Genomic DNA, 16,872 nt, shown 5'->3' with positions numbered 1-16,872 from the left:
TGCTCACACTGTCCACCGACACCCTGACCCTGCTCACACTGCCCACTGACAACCTGACTCTGCTCACACTGCCCAACACACTGCCCACCGACACCCTGACCCTGCTCACACTGCCGACACCCTGACCCTGCTCACACTGCCGACACCCTGACCCTGTTCACACTGCCCACCGACACCCTGACCCTGATCACACTGACACACTGACTCTGCTCACACTGCCCAGACACCCCGACCCTGCTCACACTGCCCACTGACACCCTGACCCTGTTCACACTGCCCACCGACACCCTGACCCTGCTCACACTGCCCACCGACACCCCGACCCTGTTCACACTGCCCACCGACACCCCGACCCTGTTCACACTGCCCACCGACACCCCGACCCTGTTCACACTGCCCACCGACACCCTGTTCACACTGCCCACCGACACCCTGACCCTGATCACACTGACACACTGACTCTGCTCACACTGCCCACGGACAACCTGACTCTGCTCACACTGCCCACTGACACCCTGACCCTGCTCACACTGCCCACCGACACACTGACTCTGCTCACACTGCCCACCGACACCCTGACCCTGCTCACACTGCCCACCGACACCCCGACCCTGTTCACACTGCCCACCGACACCCTGTTCACACTGCCCACCGACACACTGACCCTGCTCACACTGCCCACCAACACCCTGACCCTGCTCACACTGCCCACCGACAACCTGACTCTGCTCACACTGCCCACCGACACACTGCCCACCGACACCCTGACCCTGCTCACACTGCCCACTGACAGCACATTGACACACTGACCCTGCTCACACTGTCCACCGACACCCTGACCCTGCTCACACTGCCCACTGACAACCTGACTCTGCTCACACTGCCCAACACACTGCCCACCGACGCCCTGTTCACACTGCCCACCGACACACTGACCCTGCTCACACTGCCCACCAACACCCTGACCCTGCTCACACTGCCCACCGACAACCTGACTCTGCTCACACTGCCCACCGACACACTGACCCTGCTCACACTGCCCACCGACACCCTGACCCTGCTCACACTGCCCACTGACAGCACATTGACACTGGCCCTGCTCACACTGTCCACCGACACCCTGACCCTGCTCACACTGCCCACTGACAACCTGACTCTGCTCACACTGCCCAACACACTGCCCACCGACACCCTGACCCTGCTCACACTGCCGACACCCTGACCCTGCTCACACTGCCGACACCCTGACCCTGCTCACACTGCCCACTGACAGCACATTGACACACTGACCCTGCTCACACTGCCAACTGACACCCTGACCCTGCTCACACTGCCCACTGACAGGACACTGACACCCTGACCCTGCTCACACTGCCCACTGACAGGACACTGACACCCTGACCCTGCTCACACTGCCCACTGACAGGACACTGACACTCTGACCCTGCTCACACTGCCCACTGCCAGGACACTGACACCCTGACCCTGCTCACACTGCCCACTGACACCTGACCCTGCTCACACTGCCCACTGACAGGACACTGACACTCTGACCCTGCTCACACTGCCCACTGACAGGACACTGACACTCTGACCCAGGCTCACACTGCCCACTGACAGGACACTGACACTCTGACCCTGCTCACACTGCCCACTGACACCCTGACCCTGCTCACACTGCCCACTGACAGGACACTGACACCCTGACCCTGCTCACACTGCCCACTGACACTCTGACCCTGCTCACACTGCCCACTGACAGGACACTGACACTCTGACCCTGCTCACACTGCCCACTGACACTCTGACCCTGCTCACACTGCCCACTGACAGGACACTGGTTTATGGTCAGGGTCTGTGTACACTGTGAGCCCCTCTCCTCCTGTGGTGTGTGGTCAGGGTCTGTGTACACTGTGAGCCCCTCTCTCCTCCTCTGGTTTATGGTCAGGGTCTGTGTACACTGTGAGCCCCTCTCTCCTCCTGTGGTGTATGGTCAGTGTGTGTACATTGTGAGCCCCTCTCTCCTCCTGTGGTGTGTGGTCAGTGCCTGTGTACACTGTGAGCCCCTCTCTCCTCCTGTGGTGTGTGGTCAGTGTCTGTGTACACTGTGAGCCCCTCTCTCCTCCTGTGGTGTGTGGTCAGTGTCTGTGTACACTGTGAGCCCCTCTCCTCCTGTGGTTTATGGCCAGGGTCTGTGTACACTGTGAGCCCCTCTCTCCTCCTGTGGTGTGTGGTCAGTGTCTGTGTACACTGTGAGCCCCTCTCTCCTCCTGTGGTTTATGGCCAGGGTCTGTGTACACTGTGAGCCCCTCTCTCCTCCTGTGGTGTGCGGTCAGTGTCTGTGTACACTGTGAGCCCCTCTCTCCTCCTGTGGTGTGTGGTCAGGGTCTGTGTACACTGTGAGCCCCTCTCCTCCTGTGGTTTATGGCCAGGGTCTGTGTACACTGTGAGCCCCTCTCTCCTCCTCTGGGTTATGGTCAGGGTCTGTGTACACTGTGAGCCCCTCTCTCCTCCTGTGGTTTATGGTCAGGGTCTGTGTACACTGTGAGCCCCTCTCTCCTCCTGTGGTGTGTGGTCAGTGTGTGTGTACACTGTGAGCCCCTCTCTCCTCCTGTGGTGTGTGGTCAGTGTGTGTACACTGTGAGCCCCTCTCTCCTCCTGTGGTGTGTGGTCAGTGTGTGTACACTGTGAGCCCCTCTCTCCTCCTGTGGTGTGTGGTCAGTGTCTGTGTACACTGTGAGCCCCTCTCTCCTCCTGTGGTGTGTGGTCAGTGTCTGTGTACACTGTGAGCCCCTCTCTCCTGTGGTTTATGGTCAGTGTCTGTGTACACTGTGAGCCCCTCTCTCCTCCTGTGGTGTGTGGTCAGTGTCTGTGTACACTGTGAGCCTCTCTCTCCTCCTGTGGTGTGCGGTCAGTGTCTGTGTACACTGTGAGCCCCTCTCTCCTCCTGTGGTGTGCGGTCAGGGTCTGTGTACACTGTGAGCCCCTCTCCTCCTGTGGTTTATGGTCAGCGTCTGTGTACACTGTGAGCCCCTCTCTCCTCCTGTGGTGTGTGGTCAGTGTCTGTGTACACTGTGAGCCCCTCTCCTCCTGTGGTTTATGGTCAGTGTCTGTGTACACTGTGAGCCCCTCTCTCCTCCTGTGGTGTGTGGTCAGTGTCTGTGTACACTGTGAGCCCCTCTCTCCTCCTGTGGTTTATGGTCAGTGTCTGTGTACACTGTGAGCCCCTCTCTCCTCCTGTGGTGTGTGGTCAGTGTCTGTGTACACTGTGAGCCTCTCTCTCCTCCTGTGGTGTGTGGTCAGTGTGTGTACACTGTGAGCCCCTCTCTCCTCCTGTGGTGTGTGGTCAGTGTGTGTACACTGTGAGCCCCTCTCTCCTCCTGTGGTGTGCGGTCAGTGTCTGTGTACACTGTGAGCCCCTCTCTCCTCCTGTGGTGTGCGGTCAGTGTCCGAGTACACTGTGAGCCCCTCTCTCCTCCTGTGGTTTATGGTCAGGGTCTGTGTACACTGTGAGCCCCTCTCTCCTCCTGTGATTTATGGTCAGTGTCTGTGTACACTGTGAGCCCCTCTCTCCTCCTGTGGTGTGTGGTCAGTGTCTGTGTACACTGTGAGCCCCTCTCTCCTCCTGTGGTGTGTGGTCAGGGTCTGTGTACACTGTGAGCCCCTCTCCTCCTGTGGTTTATGGCCAGGGTCTGTGTACACTGTGAGCCCCTCTCTCCTCCTCTGGGTTATGGTCAGGGTCTGTGTACACTGTGAGCCCCTCTCTCCTCCTGTGGTTTATGGTCAGGGTCTGTGTACACTGTGAGCCCCTCTCTCCTCCTGTGGTGTGTGGTCAGTGTGTGTGTACACTGTGAGCCCCTCTCTCCTCCTGTGGTGTGTGGTCAGTGTGTGTACACTGTGAGCCCCTCTCTCCTCCTGTGGTGTGTGGTCAGTGTGTGTACACTGTGAGCCCCTCTCTCCTCCTGTGGTGTGTGGTCAGTGTCTGTGTACACTGTGAGCCCCTCTCTCCTCCTGTGGTGTGTGGTCAGTGTCTGTGTACACTGTGAGCCCCTCTCTCCTGTGGTTTATGGTCAGTGTCTGTGTACACTGTGAGCCCCTCTCTCCTCCTGTGGTGTGTGGTCAGTGTCTGTGTACACTGTGAGCCTCTCTCTCCTCCTGTGGTGTGCGGTCAGTGTCTGTGTACACTGTGAGCCCCTCTCTCCTCCTGTGGTGTGCGGTCAGGGTCTGTGTACACTGTGAGCCCCTCTCCTCCTGTGGTTTATGGTCAGCGTCTGTGTACACTGTGAGCCCCTCTCTCCTCCTGTGGTGTGTGGTCAGTGTCTGTGTACACTGTGAGCCCCTCTCCTCCTGTGGTTTATGGTCAGTGTCTGTGTACACTGTGAGCCCCTCTCTCCTCCTGTGGTGTGTGGTCAGTGTCTGTGTACACTGTGAGCCCCTCTCTCCTCCTGTGGTTTATGGTCAGTGTCTGTGTACACTGTGAGCCCCTCTCTCCTCCTGTGGTGTGTGGTCAGTGTCTGTGTACACTGTGAGCCTCTCTCTCCTCCTGTGGTGTGTGGTCAGTGTGTGTACACTGTGAGCCCCTCTCTCCTCCTGTGGTGTGTGGTCAGTGTGTGTACACTGTGAGCCCCTCTCTCCTCCTGTGGTGTGCGGTCAGTGTCTGTGTACACTGTGAGCCCCTCTCTCCTCCTGTGGTGTGCGGTCAGTGTCCGAGTACACTGTGAGCCCCTCTCTCCTCCTGTGGTTTATGGTCAGGGTCTGTGTACACTGTGAGCCCCTCTCTCCTCCTGTGATTTATGGTCAGTGTCTGTGTACACTGTGAGCCCCTCTCTCCTCCTGTGGTGTGTGGTCAGTGTCTGTGTACACTGTGAGCCCCTCTCTCCTCCTGTGGTGTGTGGTCAGGGTCTGTGTGCACTGTGAGCCCCTCTCTCCTCCTGTGGTGTGTGGTCAGTGTCTGTGTACACTGTGAGATCCTCTCTCCTCCTGTGGTGTGTGGTCAGGGTCTGTGTACACTGTGAGCCCCTCTCTCCTCCTGTGGTGTGCGGTCAGTGTCTGTGTACACTGTGAGCCCCTCTCTCCTCCTGTGGTGTGTGGTCAGTGTCTGTGTACACTGTGAGCCCCTTTCCTCCTGTGGTGTGTGGTCAGTGTCTGTGTCCACTGTGAGCCCCTTTCCTCCTGTGGTGTGTGGTCAGTGTCTGTGTACACTGTGAGCCCCTCTCTCCTCCTGTGGTGTGTGGTCAGGGTCTGTGTACACTGTGAGCCCCTCTCTCCTCCTGTGGTGTGCGGTCAGTGTCTGTGTACACTGTGAGCCCCTCTCTCCTCCTGTGGTGTGTGGTCAGTGTCTGTGTACACTGTGAGCCCCTTTCCTCCTGTGGTGTGTGGTCAGTGTCTGTGTACACTGTAAGCCCCTCTCTCCTCCTGTGGTGTGCGGTCAGTGTCCGAGTACACTGTGAGCCCCTCTCTCCTCCTGTGGTGTGCGGTCAGTGTCTGTGTACACTGTGAGCCCCTCTCTCCTCCTGTGGTGTGTGGTCAGTGTCTGTGTACACTGTGAGCCCCTTTCCTCCTGTGGTGTGTGGTCAGTGTCTGTGTCCACTGTGAGCCCCTTTCCTCCTGTGGTGTGTGGTCAGTGTCTGTGTACACTGTGAGCCCCTCTCTCCTCCTGTGGTGTGTGGTCAGGGTCTGTGTACACTGTGAGCCCCTCTCTCCTCCTGTGGTGTGCGGTCAGTGTCTGTGTACACTGTGAGCCCCTCTCTCCTCCTGTGGTGTGTGGTCAGTGTCTGTGTACACTGTGAGCCCCTTTCCTCCTGTGGTGTGTGGTCAGTGTCTGTGTACACTGTAAGCCCCTCTCTCCTCCTGTGGTGTGCGGTCAGTGTCCGAGTACACTGTGAGCCCCTCTCTCCTCCTGTGGTGTGTGGTCAGGGTCTGTGTACACTGTGAGCCCCTCTCTCCTCCTGTGGTGTGTGGTCAGGGTCTGTGTACACTGTGAGCCCCTCTCTCCTCCTGTGGTGTGTGGTCAGTGTCTGTGTACACTGTAAGCCCCTCTCTCCTCCTGTGGTGTGCGGTCAGTGTCCGAGTAAACTGTGAGCCCCTCTCTCCTCCTGTGGTGTGTGGTCAGTGTGTGTACAGTGAGCCCCTCTCTCCTCCTGTGGTGTGTGGTCAGGGTCAGTGTACACTGTGAGCCCCTCTCTCCTCCTCTGGGTTATGGTCAGGGTCTGTGTACACTGTGAGCCCCTCTCTCCTCCTGTGGTGTGTGGTCAGTGTGTGTGTACACTGTGAGCCCCTCTCTCCTCCTGTGGTGTGTGGTCAGTGTGTGTACACTGTGAGCCCCTCTCTCCTCCTGTGGTGTGTGGTCAGTGTCTGTGTACACTGTAAGCCCCTCTCTCCTCCTGTGGTGTGTGGTCAGTGTCTGTGTACACTGTGAGCCCCTCTCTCCTCCTGTGGTGTGCGGTCAGGCTCTGTGTACACTGTGAGCCCCTCTCCTCCTGTGGTTTATGGTCAGCGTCTGTGTACACTGTGAGCCCCTCTCTCCTCCTGTGGTGTGTGGTCAGTGTCTGTGTACACTGTGAGCCCCTCTCCTCCTGTGGTTTATGGTCAGTGTCTGTGTACACTGTGAGCCCCTCTCTCCTCCTGTGGTGTGTGGTCAGTGTCTGTGTACACTGTGAGCCCCTCTCTCCTCCTGTGGTTTATGGTCAGTGTCTGTGTACACTGTGAGCCCCTCTCTCCTCCTGTGGTGTGTGGTCAGTGTCTGTGTACACTGTGAGCCTCTCTCTCCTCCTGTGGTGTGTGGTCAGTGTGTGTACACTGTGAGCCCCTCTCTCCTCCTGTGGTGTGCGGTCAGTGTCTGTGTACACTGTGAGCCCCTCTCTCCTCCTGTGGTGTGTGGTCAGTCTGTGTACACTGTGAGCCCCTCTCTCCTCCTGTGGTGTGCGGTCAGTGTCCGAGTACACTGTGAGCCCCTCTCTCCTCCTGTGGTTTATGGTCAGGGTCTGTGTACACTGTGAGCCCCTCTCTCCTCCTGTGGTGTGTGGTCAGGGTCTGTGTGCACTGTGAGCCCCTCTCTCCTCCTGTGGTGTGTGGTCAGTGTCTGTGTACACTGTGAGATCCTCTCTCCTCCTGTGGTGTGTGGTCAGGGTCTGTGTACACTGTGAGCCCCTCTCTCCTCCTGTGGTGTGCGGTCAGTGTCTGTGTACACTGTGAGCCCCTCTCTCCTCCTGTGGTGTGTGGTCAGTGTCTGTGTACACTGTGAGCCCCTTTCCTCCTGTGGTGTGTGGTCAGTGTCTGTGTCCACTGTGAGCCCCTTTCCTCCTGTGGTGTGTGGTCAGTGTCTGTGTACACTGTGAGCCCCTCTCTCCTCCTGTGGTGTGTGGTCAGGGTCTGTGTACACTGTGAGCCCCTCTCTCCTCCTGTGGTGTGCGGTCAGTGTCTGTGTACACTGTGAGCCCCTCTCTCCTCCTGTGGTGTGTGGTCAGTGTCTGTGTACACTGTGAGCCCCTTTCCTCCTGTGGTGTGTGGTCAGTGTCTGTGTACACTGTAAGCCCCTCTCTCCTCCTGTGGTGTGCGGTCAGTGTCCGAGTACACTGTGAGCCCCTCTCTCCTCCTGTGGTGTGCGGTCAGTGTCTGTGTACACTGTGAGCCCCTCTCTCCTCCTGTGGTGTGTGGTCAGTGTCTGTGTACACTGTGAGCCCCTTTCCTCCTGTGGTGTGTGGTCAGTGTCTGTGTCCACTGTGAGCCCCTTTCCTCCTGTGGTGTGTGGTCAGTGTCTGTGTACACTGTGAGCCCCTCTCTCCTCCTGTGGTGTGTGGTCAGGGTCTGTGTACACTGTGAGCCCCTCTCTCCTCCTGTGGTGTGCGGTCAGTGTCTGTGTACACTGTGAGCCCCTCTCTCCTCCTGTGGTGTGTGGTCAGTGTCTGTGTACACTGTGAGCCCCTTTCCTCCTGTGGTGTGTGGTCAGTGTCTGTGTACACTGTAAGCCCCTCTCTCCTCCTGTGGTGTGCGGTCAGTGTCCGAGTACACTGTGAGACCCTCTCTCCTCCTGTGGTGTGTGGTCAGGGTCTGTGTACACTGTGAGCCCCTCTCTCCTCCTGTGGTGTGTGGTCAGGGTCTGTGTACACTGTGAGCCCCTCTCTCCTCCTGTGGTGTGTGGTCAGTGTCTGTGTACACTGTAAGCCCCTCTCTCCTCCTGTGGTGTGCGGTCAGTGTCCGAGTAAACTGTGAGCCCCTCTCTCCTCCTGTGGTGTGTGGTCAGTGTGTGTACAGTGAGCCCCTCTCTCCTCCTGTGGTGTGTGGTCAGGGTCTGTGTACACTGTGAGCCCCTCTCTCCTCCTCTGGGTTATGGTCAGGGTCTGTGTACACTGTGAGCCCCTCTCTCCTCCTGTGGTTTATGGTCAGGGTCTGTGTACACTGTGAGCCCCTCTCTCCTCCTGTGGTGTGTGGTCAGTGTGTGTGTACACTGTGAGCCCCTCTCTCCTCCTGTGGTGTGTGGTCAGTGTGTGTACACTGTGAGCCCCTCTCTCCTCCTGTGGTGTGTGGTCAGTGTCTGTGTACACTGTGAGCCCCTCTCTCCTCCTGTGGTGTGTGGTCAGTGTCTGTGTACACTGTGAGCCCCTCTCTCCTGTGGTTTATGGTCAGTGTCTGTGTACACTGTGAGCCCCTCTCTCCTCCTGTGGTGTGTGGTCAGTGTCTGTGTACACTGTGAGCCTCTCTCTCCTCCTGTGGTGTGCGGTCAGTGTCTGTGTACACTGTGAGCCCCTCTCTCCTCCTGTGGTGTGCGGTCAGGGTCTGTGTACACTGTGAGCCCCTCTCCTCCTGTGGTTTATGGTCAGCGTCTGTGTACACTGTGAGCCCCTCTCTCCTCCTGTGGTGTGTGGTCAGTGTCTGTGTACACTGTGAGCCCCTCTCCTCCTGTGGTTTATGGTCAGTGTCTGTGTACACTGTGAGCCCCTCTCTCCTCCTGTGGTGTGTGGTCAGTGTCTGTGTACACTGTGAGCCCCTCTCTCCTCCTGTGGTTTATGGTCAGTGTCTGTGTACACTGTGAGCCCCTCTCTCCTCCTGTGGTGTGTGGTCAGTGTCTGTGTACACTGTGAGCCTCTCTCTCCTCCTGTGGTGTGTGGTCAGTGTGTGTACACTGTGAGCCCCTCTCTCCTCCTGTGGTGTGTGGTCAGTGTGTGTACACTGTGAGCCCCTCTCTCCTCCTGTGGTGTGCGGTCAGTGTCTGTGTACACTGTGAGCCCCTCTCTCCTCCTGTGGTGTGTGGTCAGTCTGTGTACACTGTGAGCCCCTCTCTCCTCCTGTGGTGTGCGGTCAGTGTCCGAGTACACTGTGAGCCCCTCTCTCCTCCTGTGGTTTATGGTCAGGGTCTGTGTACACTGTGAGCCCCTCTCTCCTCCTGTGATTTATGGTCAGTGTCTGTGTACACTGTGAGCCCCTCTCTCCTCCTGTGGTGTGTGGTCAGTGTCTGTGTACACTGTGAGCCCCTCTCTCCTCCTGTGGTGTGTGGTCAGGGTCTGTGTGCACTGTGAGCCCCTCTCTCCTCCTGTGGTGTGTGGTCAGTGTCTGTGTACACTGTGAGATCCTCTCTCCTCCTGTGGTGTGTGGTCAGGGTCTGTGTACACTGTGAGCCCCTCTCTCCTCCTGTGGTGTGCGGTCAGTGTCTGTGTACACTGTGAGCCCCTCTCTCCTCCTGTGGTGTGTGGTCAGTGTCTGTGTACACTGTGAGCCCCTTTCCTCCTGTGGTGTGTGGTCAGTGTCTGTGTCCACTGTGAGCCCCTTTCCTCCTGTGGTGTGTGGTCAGTGTCTGTGTACACTGTGAGCCCCTCTCTCCTCCTGTGGTGTGTGGTCAGGGTCTGTGTACACTGTGAGCCCCTCTCTCCTCCTGTGGTGTGCGGTCAGTGTCTGTGTACACTGTGAGCCCCTCTCTCCTCCTGTGGTGTGTGGTCAGTGTCTGTGTACACTGTGAGCCCCTTTCCTCCTGTGGTGTGTGGTCAGTGTCTGTGTACACTGTAAGCCCCTCTCTCCTCCTGTGGTGTGCGGTCAGTGTCCGAGTACACTGTGAGCCCCTCTCTCCTCCTGTGGTGTGCGGTCAGTGTCTGTGTACACTGTGAGCCCCTCTCTCCTCCTGTGGTGTGTGGTCAGTGTCTGTGTACACTGTGAGCCCCTTTCCTCCTGTGGTGTGTGGTCAGTGTCTGTGTCCACTGTGAGCCCCTTTCCTCCTGTGGTGTGTGGTCAGTGTCTGTGTACACTGTGAGCCCCTCTCTCCTCCTGTGGTGTGTGGTCAGGGTCTGTGTACACTGTGAGCCCCTCTCTCCTCCTGTGGTGTGCGGTCAGTGTCTGTGTACACTGTGAGCCCCTCTCTCCTCCTGTGGTGTGTGGTCAGTGTCTGTGTACACTGTGAGCCCCTTTCCTCCTGTGGTGTGTGGTCAGTGTCTGTGTACACTGTAAGCCCCTCTCTCCTCCTGTGGTGTGCGGTCAGTGTCCGAGTACACTGTGAGCCCCTCTCTCCTCCTGTGGTGTGTGGTCAGTGTCTGTGTACACTGTGAGCCCCTCTCTCCTCCTGTGGTGTGTGGTCAGGGTCTGTGTACACTGTGAGCCCCTCTCTCCTCCTGTGGTGTGTGGTCAGTGTCTGTGTACACTGTAAGCCCCTCTCTCCTCCTGTGGTGTGCGGTCAGTGTCCGAGTAAACTGTGAGCCCCTCTCTCCTCCTGTGGTGTGTGGTCAGTGTGTGTACAGTGAGCCCCTCTCTCCTCCTGTGGTGTGTGGTCAGGGTCTGTGTACACTGTGAGCCCCTCTCTCCTCCTCTGGGTTATGGTCAGGGTCTGTGTACACTGTGAGCCCCTTTCCTCCTGTGGTGTGTGGTCAGTGTCTGTGTACACTGTGAGCCCCTCTCTCCTCCTGTGGTGTGTGGTCAGGGTCTGTGTACACTGTGAGCCCCTCTCTCCTCCTGTGGTGTGCGGTCAGTGTCTATGTACACTGTGAGCCCCTCTCTCCTCCTGTGGTGTGTGGTCAGTGTCTGTGTACACTGTGAGCCCCTTTCCTCCTGTGGTGTGTGGTCAGTGTCTGTGTACACTGTAAGCCCCTCTCTCCTCCTGTGGTGTGCGGTCAGTGTCCGAGTACACTGTGAGACCCTCTCTCCTCCTGTGGTGTGTGGTCAGGGTCTGTGTACACTGTGAGCCCCTCTCTCCTCCTGTGGTGTGTGGTCAGGGTCTGTGTACACTGTGAGCCCCTCTCTCCTCCTGTGGTGTGTGGTCAGTGTCTGTGTACACTGTAAGCCCCTCTCTCCTCCTGTGGTGTGCGGTCAGTGTCCGAGTAAACTGTGAGCCCCTCTCTCCTCCTGTGGTGTGTGGTCAGTGTGTGTACAGTGAGCCCCTCTCTCCTCCTGTGGTGTGTGGTCAGGGTCTGTGTACACTGTGAGCCCCTCTCTCCTCCTCTGGGTTATGGTCAGGGTCTGTGTACACTGTGAGCCCCTCTCTCCTCCTGTGGTTTATGGTCAGGGTCTGTGTACACTGTGAGCCCCTCTCTCCTCCTGTGGTGTGTGGTCAGTGTGTGTGTACACTGTGAGCCCCTCTCTCCTCCTGTGGTGTGTGGTCAGTGTGTGTACACTGTGAGCCCCTCTCTCCTCCTGTGGTGTGTGGTCAGTGTCTGTGTACACTGTGAGCCCCTCTCTCCTCCTGTGGTGTGTGGTCAGTGTCTGTGTACACTGTGAGCCCCTCTCTCCTGTGGTTTATGGTCAGTGTCTGTGTACACTGTGAGCCCCTCTCTCCTCCTGTGGTGTGTGGTCAGTGTCTGTGTACACTGTGAGCCTCTCTCTCCTCCTGTGGTGTGCGGTCAGTGTCTGTGTACACTGTGAGCCCCTCTCTCCTCCTGTGGTGTGCGGTCAGGGTCTGTGTACACTGTGAGCCCCTCTCCTCCTGTGGTTTATGGTCAGCGTCTGTGTACACTGTGAGCCCCTCTCTCCTCCTGTGGTGTGTGGTCAGTGTCTGTGTACACTGTGAGCCCCTCTCCTCCTGTGGTTTATGGTCAGTGTCTGTGTACACTGTGAGCCCCTCTCTCCTCCTGTGGTGTGTGGTCAGTGTCTGTGTACACTGTGAGCCCCTCTCTCCTCCTGTGGTTTATGGTCAGTGTCTGTGTACACTGTGAGCCCCTCTCTCCTCCTGTGGTGTGTGGTCAGTGTCTGTGTACACTGTGAGCCTCTCTCTCCTCCTGTGGTGTGTGGTCAGTGTGTGTACACTGTGAGCCCCTCTCTCCTCCTGTGGTGTGTGGTCAGTGTGTGTACACTGTGAGCCCCTCTCTCCTCCTGTGGTGTGCGGTCAGTGTCTGTGTACACTGTGAGCCCCTCTCTCCTCCTGTGGTGTGTGGTCAGTCTGTGTACACTGTGAGCCCCTCTCTCCTCCTGTGGTGTGCGGTCAGTGTCCGAGTACACTGTGAGCCCCTCTCTCCTCCTGTGGTTTATGGTCAGGGTCTGTGTACACTGTGAGCCCCTCTCTCCTCCTGTGATTTATGGTCAGTGTCTGTGTACACTGTGAGCCCCTCTCTCCTCCTGTGGTGTGTGGTCAGTGTCTGTGTACACTGTGAGCCCCTCTCTCCTCCTGTGGTGTGTGGTCAGGGTCTGTGTGCACTGTGAGCCCCTCTCTCCTCCTGTGGTGTGTGGTCAGTGTCTGTGTACACTGTGAGATCCTCTCTCCTCCTGTGGTGTGTGGTCAGGGTCTGTGTACACTGTGAGCCCCTCTCTCCTCCTGTGGTGTGCGGTCAGTGTCTGTGTACACTGTGAGCCCCTCTCTCCTCCTGTGGTGTGTGGTCAGTGTCTGTGTACACTGTGAGCCCCTTTCCTCCTGTGGTGTGTGGTCAGTGTCTGTGTCCACTGTGAGCCCCTTTCCTCCTGTGGTGTGTGGTCAGTGTCTGTGTACACTGTGAGCCCCTCTCTCCTCCTGTGGTGTGTGGTCAGGGTCTGTGTACACTGTGAGCCCCTCTCTCCTCCTGTGGTGTGCGGTCAGTGTCTGTGTACACTGTGAGCCCCTCTCTCCTCCTGTGGTGTGTGGTCAGTGTCTGTGTACACTGTGAGCCCCTTTCCTCCTGTGGTGTGTGGTCAGTGTCTGTGTACACTGTAAGCCCCTCTCTCCTCCTGTGGTGTGCGGTCAGTGTCCGAGTACACTGTGAGCCCCTCTCTCCTCCTGTGGTGTGCGGTCAGTGTCTGTGTACACTGTGAGCCCCTCTCTCCTCCTGTGGTGTGTGGTCAGTGTCTGTGTACACTGTGAGCCCCTTTCCTCCTGTGGTGTGTGGTCAGTGTCTGTGTCCACTGTGAGCCCCTTTCCTCCTGTGGTGTGTGGTCAGTGTCTGTGTACACTGTGAGCCCCTCTCTCCTCCTGTGGTGTGTGGTCAGGGTCTGTGTACACTGTGAGCCCCTCTCTCCTCCTGTGGTGTGCGGTCAGTGTCTGTGTACACTGTGAGCCCCTCTCTCCTCCTGTGGTGTGTGGTCAGTGTCTGTGTACACTGTGAGCCCCTTTCCTCCTGTGGTGTGTGGTCAGTGTCTGTGTACACTGTAAGCCCCTCTCTCCTCCTGTGGTGTGCGGTCAGTGTCCGAGTACACTGTGAGCCCCTCTCTCCTCCTGTGGTGTGTGGTCAGGGTCTGTGTACACTGTGAGCCCCTCTCTCCTCCTGTGGTGTGTGGTCAGGGTCTGTGTACACTGTGAGCCCCTCTCTCCTCCTGTGGTGTGTGGTCAGTGTCTGTGTACACTGTAAGCCCCTCTCTCCTCCTGTGGTGTGCGGTCAGTGTCCGAGTAAACTGTGAGCCCCTCTCTCCTCCTGTGGTGTGTGGTCAGTGTGTGTACAGTGAGCCCCTCTCTCCTCCTGTGGTGTGTGGTCAGGGTCTGTGTACACTGTGAGCCCCTCTCTCCTCCTCTGGGTTATGGTCAGGGTCTGTGTACACTGTGAGCCCCTCTCTCCTCCTGTGGTTTATGGTCAGGGTCTGTGTACACTGTGAGCCCCTCTCTCCTCCTGTGGTGTGTGGTCAGTGTGTGTGTACACTGTGAGCCCCTCTCTCCTCCTGTGGTGTGTGTACACTGTGAGCCCCTCTCTCCTCCTGTGGTGTGTGGTCAGTGTGTGTACACTGTGAGCCCCTCTCTCCTCCTGTGGTGTGTGGTCAGTGTCTGTGTACACTGTGAGCCCCTCTCTCCTCCTGTGGTGTGTGGTCAGTGTCTGTGTACACTGTGAGCCCCTCTCTCCTGTGGTTTATGGTCAGTGTCTGTGTACACTGTGAGCCCCTCTCTCCTCCTGTGGTGTGTGGTCAGTGTCTGTGTACACTGTGAGCCTCTCTCTCCTCCTGTGGTGTGCGGTCAGTGTCTGTGTACACTGTGAGCCCCTCTCTCCTCCTGTGGTGTGCGGTCAGGGTCTGTGTACACTGTGAGCCCCTCTCCTCCTGTGGTTTATGGTCAGCGTCTGTGTACACTGTGAGCCCCTCTCTCCTCCTGTGGTGTGTGGTCAGTGTCTGTGTACACTGTGAGCCCCTCTCCTCCTGTGGTTTATGGTCAGTGTCTGTGTACACTGTGAGCCCCTCTCTCCTCCTGTGGTGTGTGGTCAGTGTCTGTGTACACTGTGAGCCCCTCTCTCCTCCTGTGGTTTATGGTCAGTGTCTGTGTACACTGTGAGCCCCTCTCTCCTCCTGTGGTGTGTGGTCAGTGTCTGTGTACACTGTGAGCCTCTCTCTCCTCCTGTGGTGTGTGGTCAGTGTGTGTACACTGTGAGCCCCTCTCTCCTCCTGTGGTGTGTGGTCAGTGTGTGTACACTGTGAGCCCCTCTCTCCTCCTGTGGTGTGCGGTCAGTGTCTGTGTACACTGTGAGCCCCTCTCTCCTCCTGTGGTGTGTGGTCAGTGTCTGTGTACACTGTGAGCCCCTCTCTCCTGTGGTTTATGGTCAGTGTCTGTGTACACTGTGAGCCCCTCTCTCCTCCTGTGGTGTGTGGTCAGTGTCTGTGTACACTGTGAGCCTCTCTCTCCTCCTGTGGTGTGCGGTCAGTGTCTGTGTACACTGTGAGCCCCTCTCTCCTCCTGTGGTGTGCGGTCAGGGTCTGTGTACACTGTGAGCCCCTCTCTCCTCCTGTGGTGTGTGGTCAGTGTCTTTGTACACTGTGAGCCCCTCTCTCCTCCTGTGGTTTATGGTCAGTGTCTGTGTACACTGTGAGCCCCTCTCTCCTCCTGTGGTGTGTGGTCAGTGTCTGTGTACACTGTGAGCCTCTCTCTCCTCCTGTGGTGTGTGGTCAGTGTGTGTACACTGTGAGCCCCTCTCTCCTCCTGTGGTGTGTGGTCAGTGTGTGTACACTGTGAGCCCCTCTCTCCTCCTGTGGTGTGCGGTCAGTGTCTGTGTACACTGTGAGCCCCTCTCTCCTCCTGTGGTGTGTGGTCAGTCTGTGTACACTGTGAGCCCCTCTCTCCTCCTGTGGTGTGCGGTCAGTGTCCGAGTACACTGTGAGCCCCTCTCTCCTCCTGTGGTTTATGGTCAGGGTCTGTGTACACTGTGAGCCCCTCTCTCCTCCTGTGATTTATGGTCAGTGTCTGTGTACACTGTGAGCCCCTCTCTCCTCCTGTGGTGTGTGGTCAGTGTCTGTGTACACTGTGAGCCCCTCTCTCCTCCTGTGGTGTGTGGTCAGGGTCTGTGTGCACTGTGAGCCCCTCTCTCCTCCTGTGGTGTGTGGTCAGTGTCTGTGTACACTGTGAGATCCTCTCTCCTCCTGTGGTGTGTGGTCAGGGTCTGTGTACACTGTGAGCCCCTCTCTCCTCCTGTGGTGTGCGGTCAGTGTCTGTGTACACTGTGAGCCCCTCTCTCCTCCTGTGGTGTGTGGTCAGTGTCTGTGTACACTGTGAGCCCCTTTCCTCCTGTGGTGTGTGGTCAGTGTCTGTGTCCACTGTGAGCCCCTTTCCTCCTGTGGTGTGTGGTCAGTGTCTGTGTACACTGTGAGCCCCTCTCTCCTCCTGTGGTGTGTGGTCAGGGTCTGTGTACACTGTGAGCCCCTCTCTCCTCCTGTGGTGTGCGGTCAGTGTCTGTGTACACTGTGAGCCCCTCTCTCCTCCTGTGGTGTGTGGTCAGTGTCTGTGTACACTGTGAGCCCCTTTCCTCCTGTGGTGTGTGGTCAGTGTCTGTGTACACTGTAAGCCCCTCTCTCCTCCTGTGGTGTGCGGTCAGTGTCCGAGTACACTGTGAGCCCCTCTCTCCTCCTGTGGTGTGCGGTCAGTGTCTGTGTACACTGTGAGCCCCTCTCTCCTCCTGTGGTGTGTGGTCAGTGTCTGTGTACACTGTGAGCCCCTTTCCTCCTGTGGTGTGTGGTCAGTGTCTGTGTCCACTGTGAGCCCCTTTCCTCCTGTGGTGTGTGGTCAGTGTCTGTGTACACTGTGAGCCCCTCTCTCCTCCTGTGGTGTGTGGTCAGGGTCTGTGTACACTGTGAGCCCCTCTCTCCTCCTGTGGTGTGCGGTCAGTGTCTGTGTACACTGTGAGCCCCTCTCTCCTCCTGTGGTGTGTGGTCAGTGTCTGTGTACACTGTGAGCCCCTTTCCTCCTGTGGTGTGTGGTCAGTGTCTGTGTACACTGTAAGCCCCTCTCTCCTCCTGTGGTGTGCGGTCAGTGTCCGAGTACACTGTGAGCCCCTCTCTCCTCCTGTGGTGTGTGGTCAGGGTCTGTGTACACTGTGAGCCCCTCTCTCCTCCTGTGGTGTGTGGTCAGGGTCTGTGTACACTGTGAGCCCCTCTCTCCTCCTGTGGTGTGTGGTCAGTGTCTGTGTACACTGTAAGCCCCTCTCTCCTCCTGTGGTGTGCGGTCAGTGTCCGAGTAAACTGTGAGCCCCTCTCTCCTCCTGTGGTGTGTGGTCAGTGTGTGTACAGTGAGCCCCTCTCTCCTCC

The 16,872-nt window shown here is 57.7% G+C and overlaps 1 protein-coding gene across 1 annotated transcript in view; it reads right to left on the bottom strand.

The window, feature by feature from the left end:
* Window positions 1–16,872, bottom strand: part of megf8 (multiple EGF-like-domains 8) — a 173,655-nt gene that overhangs the window by 24,077 nt on the left and 132,706 nt on the right. The gene's annotated exons all lie outside the window — the stretch shown is intronic.

Source organism: Heterodontus francisci, chromosome 39 (assembly GCF_036365525.1).
Source record: "Heterodontus francisci isolate sHetFra1 chromosome 39, sHetFra1.hap1, whole genome shotgun sequence".
Lineage (NCBI taxonomy): Eukaryota > Metazoa > Chordata > Chondrichthyes > Heterodontiformes > Heterodontidae > Heterodontus > Heterodontus francisci.
Note: the sequence above shows the minus strand (reverse complement) of the source record. Positions and strands in the feature narration are given on the sequence as shown.